This window comes from Leiobunum rupestre, chromosome 2, assembly GCF_980474605.1.
Source record: "Leiobunum rupestre chromosome 2, qqLeiRupe1.1.hap1, whole genome shotgun sequence".
Classification (NCBI taxonomy): domain Eukaryota; kingdom Metazoa; phylum Arthropoda; class Arachnida; order Opiliones; family Sclerosomatidae; genus Leiobunum; species Leiobunum rupestre.
Window position 1 is genome coordinate 45,859,441 of NC_143385.1, and position 5,089 is coordinate 45,864,529.

The window sequence follows — 5,089 nt, forward strand, 5'->3', positions numbered from 1 at the left end:
ATTTAAGACTATTTCTTCTAATATTTACTCATTATAGATTATTTTAATTGTATAAAAACTAAGTTTCCTTTACTTGTATTAGGGTTTATTTTGGTTCCATCCGATGTTAACTTAAATTCCTATAGTTTTCACAAGGTTAAGAGGAAAAATCAAAATCTTGTGTGTGCAGAGAGAAATCGCACACCAACAAGCTGTCACATGGAAATGGTCTCGATAAGAAATAAGTTTCAATTTGATTATCAAGTGGTGTTTTTAATATTTACTCATTATATTAACCCACCTTGATTAGGGTTTATTTTGATTCCCGCGAAAGTTAACTTTAATTCATATTGTTTTCACAAGGTTAGAGGCAATTTTCAAAATCGCAAACCTGCGGCGAGAAATCGCATACCAACAAATGGTCTAAATAAAAACGAATCGACTAGTTTTGGCTTTGCGTCTAACGCTGCCATCAGAAGTGATAATGATTTTTTTTTCAAATGTGATCTTGCAAAGAGATAAATTAAAAAATTAGATACAAAGAAAATAAAGACCAGAAGTACATAAGTTTAACTGTTTTTTCAAGAATAACTTTTAAAGTTTTTTTGTTATCAAGATCGTTGCACAATTTTTAAAATTCTGGTAAAGTAAGTAAAAGGACCCTGCACATTTCCTCCGGAAATTGTCTTTCGGCTAAATTTTCTGACATTCGGGTACGTTATACTTTCGGACATGCTGATCAAAAGTCACTAGGCCCGAATTTCTATAACCAATATTCTGGCAGCTAGAGACGTCCAAAAATCGAACAATCCATGCCAATTATCAATTGTTTTCCAAAGCACATTTTTAATTAAGAAGTGTATGAACTGAAGTTAACCAAAGAGGATACTCTTCTGGGGGATGTAACGAGGGGACCGTCTGAGGATGATGACAGGGCCGGTGGGAGTGGTGTGATTGTCACGCCTACCACTGGGTACGGCTTGGCAGATCCAGCTGGAAACCAAGTTCCCCATACCTAAGGCGAGGATGAAGGTGCTGCAAATTAATTTGCATCACTGCAAGGAAGACTCTGCAGAAGGTTTGCCAAGATACTTGGTCTCCAAAGCGTAGGTAATATATTCTTTGATTATAACTCTGCTATTCCCAGAGCCTTTGTGTTGATACGCGAATGTATACATGTCCTTCTGCTCTCACTACATACCTCTAGGGATATTGCCACGGTCAAACTTACCACCTCCTCTGTAAACGGAGAGGTGGAACTGACTCTGGCATCAGCATACTTCCCATATGACGATCCTCTTCCCCCACCCACGCGGAAGGTGCCCAGTCTGGTCAACCACTGTCAGGGGACGGGAAAGAGGCTGGTCATCGGCTGTGATGCTAATGCTCACCATGACATCTGGGGCAGCTCAGACTGCAATCAACGTGGAAATGAGCTTGTGGAATATCTAGTTAGCACTAAGCTAAATATTCTTAACAGGAACAATGAACCAACGTGAGGTCATTGATCTTACACTGTGTATAGAAAATTACGCAGAAGCAATTACTGACTGGCATGTGTCCAATGAACCGTCTCTGTCGGATCATAGACACATTTGCTTCAATATCTTGGTCAAACCCGTGGCTTATAAGGAAGATCTAAGTTTCTTCCTTAAGGATGATAAGCCAAAGCTTTCATCGGTATTGGATTGAGATTTGGCTGTTGATCGCATGCAACATGCCATTATCGACTCCTATCACCGCAACTGTCCGGCGAAGACTACCAACCAGCCAAGGCTAGTTCCTTAGTGGAATCATGAGATTGGTAGACTTTGCAAAGAAACTAGAAGGCTTTTCAACAAAGCTAAGACGTCGGGAGACTGGGCTGCCTATAAGCAAAACCTCACTGCCTCCCATAAAGCTATCCGCGATGCTAAAAAAGCTTCGTGGAGGAATTTCTGTGAGAACATATCAGATGTTCCCAGTTCCGCCAAATTAATGAAAATTATGACACACGATAATACTAAACATCTTGACACTAATAATTACGACACTTTAACTCATATGTGCACTTTCCAGATTCCAGAGTCACAGATAACTGTGACACTGATACGATCCCTTTAAGGATCAAACGTATCAAAAGGGAAGATTGGGTAGTGGTGAATAAGGTTGTCCCGCACTCTAGACTCATATGGGCTATAAAATCATTTAAGCCCTATAAGTCACCAGGACCTGATGGGATCTTTCCCATTCTGTTGCATTGAATATCTCTGTCCTTTGCCGCTAAGGATCTATAGGGCTTGTATTGCCCTAGGGCATATACCAAGCACTTGGAAACTGTCTCGGGCCATATTCATACCCAAGCCTGGTAAGTCAAATTACCTTGAGGCGAAGGCGTTTAGGCCAATTAGTTTAACCTCTTTTCTCTTAAAAGGGACCTTTGATAAGGTCTCTAGCGCAGTCATTAGGAAAGCTGCTAAGAGGTTTTGTATCAATGACACGTGTGTTTGTATCAAATCCGTGTTAACAGACCGGAAAGTGATGTCCTCCCTGCTCAGTGACTCCCTCATGGTCTCCACCAGCCGTAGCTGCCCTCAAGGGGGGGGGGGGGCGTTCTTTCTCCGCTTTTGTGGTGCCTGGTGGTGGACGATCTGACGCGGAGGCTGAATAGGGGGGGATGTCGCTGTTTCGGTTACGCCGATGGTATTGCCATCATTGTCACTGGGAAATTCTCAACAACAGTTAAGGATGTAACGAGGGCTCTGGCATCAGTCGAGTGCTGGTGCAAGGAAGTCAACCTCACAGTTAATCCTAGCAAGACGGTCCTGGTACCATTTACTCGTAAAAGGATCCAAGGATCGTTCAATGGTATTTCGTTATTTCGAACTAACCTAGTGGATAGCACCGAGGTGAAATACTTGTCATCCTTGCAAATTAACATGGAAACCACATCTTCATTATATATTACAAAGAAGGGCAAAATGTTATTTTGGAGGATAAGGAGTACAGTCAGTAAATCCTGGGGCCTTAGTTCCAGAGTTGTATACTGGCTGTATACTATGATCATCAGACCCATTCTGACATAGGCAGCTGTGGTCTGGTGGCCGAGGGTTACTTTAAAAACCGTGCAATCTGAACTGCACACCCTGCAAAGGTTAGTGAAGGAGGGGTAAGTTTGAACACTTAAAGAATGAATGAATACTTCATAGTTAACAATAAAACAATTTATTAGCAAGTTATTCTATTTAACATTATTTACAACTGAAGTGGTTAGCTGGAGAGGCAGGGAGAGAGTGACTAGTATACTGCTTCTCTTAAGATCGCCGGGTTGCCATGTGACCATTACGCTGACGTCATGGAGGAAATTGGCGGGAATAGGGCAAAGCTCAAAATGTTTTTTACATGACTATTTACACTCCCCCACTTTGGCGTATACATATATTTTTCTGACATTAAATTAAATTATTAATTCATTAACTTTATCGTTGTTAAACTTCTAATCTTAACATTGTTATATATCTCATAAAGTTAGTTTTGTTCACAATCTTCGTTAGTACATCTGCGATGTTATCATTCGATTTCACGTAATTTAAATCAAAAATATTTTTATCCAAATTCTCCCAAACAAAATGATACTTCAAGTCAATATGTTTGGTACGTTGATTCTCAACATGGTTTTTAGATAATGCTATGGCAGCTTGGTTATCGCACAAGATCAGGGGCTTTTCTACACAAACACAAAAAGATTTTAATTCAGTAATTATTGGTTGTAACCATAGCAGTTCTTTGATGGCTTCAGTTAGCGCAATATATTCTGCTTCAGCCGTTGACAAGGCCACAGACTTTTGTTGTACGGAACGCCATGATACCGGAGAGGAACCAAGGAAAACAATATATCCACTATGCGATCGTCGTGTATCTTTGTTGGCCCCCCAGTCACTGTCACTGTAGATGACAAACTGAGGTTCCATCTCACTGCGATAGATTAGTCCATATTCTTTAGTCGATAAGACATAGCGCATTAGCTGACACAATCTCATCCAGTGTGTCTGACCTGGATTGGCATTGAATTGAGATAGTGTGATGACGGAAAATAAAATGTCCGGACGCGTACGTTGCGCTATAAACAACAAACATCCAATTAAGGAACGATAAGGAATGTCTTTCATACTTGCTTGGTCGTCTTCAGACTTAGGGCAATCTGCTTTCGTTAATGAGGTGTTGTAAGGGATTGGTAAACTAACCGGTGTATCCAGAATAATTCCAAATTTCTTAGCGACCTTGATGATATACGATGTCTGTTGTATTTTCAAACTCCCATCTGGTCGAAAATCAAAGACGACTCCTAAAAGCTTCTGTACAGGACCAAGATGCTTCATTTGGTATTTTGTAGAGAGTATCTTGAACGTGTCTTGTATCGCTTCGTTATTCTTGGCCAATACCACTAGGTCATCGACGTAAACCAGAACAATAACCGTGAAAGGTTTATAATAAACGCAGTTTGTTCCGAATAATTTGGTAAAGCCCAGTTCTGTGAAACTCTTGTCAAGTTCTAGGTACCACTGCCGCCCACTCTGGGGTAAACCGTATAGTGATTTATGTAAGCTCAGGCAGAATTTGTTAGGATCCGCCTTCATAAAACCCGGGACTTGTTTCATCAGTACTTCTTGATCCAATTTTCCGTATAAGTAAGCATTGGTGACGTCAAAGTGACCATGCGCCCATCTCAGACACATGACGAAGAAAGAAAGAAATAGTCTTATAAGGGTGAAATTGACTACGGGTGAAAAAGACTCTTCATAGTCTATGCCTTCTGTTTGTCCAAAGCCTTGGGCCACGATCCTTGCTTTGTACCGGATAATCTTGCCACTTGAATCTTTCTTTAAGGCGTAGACCCATTTACATCCCATGATCTTTCCGCTTGGTTTTTCAACAACCTTTGCCACTTGTCTCTCTTCTAATACTTCCATTTCGCGGTTCATTGCTTGCTGCCATTCGTCTCTTTGTGGTGAATGTATAGCCTCATCATAATTGATGGGTATTTGTACTTCGGTGCAATGAGCTTCGTGACTTTCTTCGGCGACACAGCTGGCCATTCCAGCCTTCTTTGTGAAATCAAACAAACTCAAGT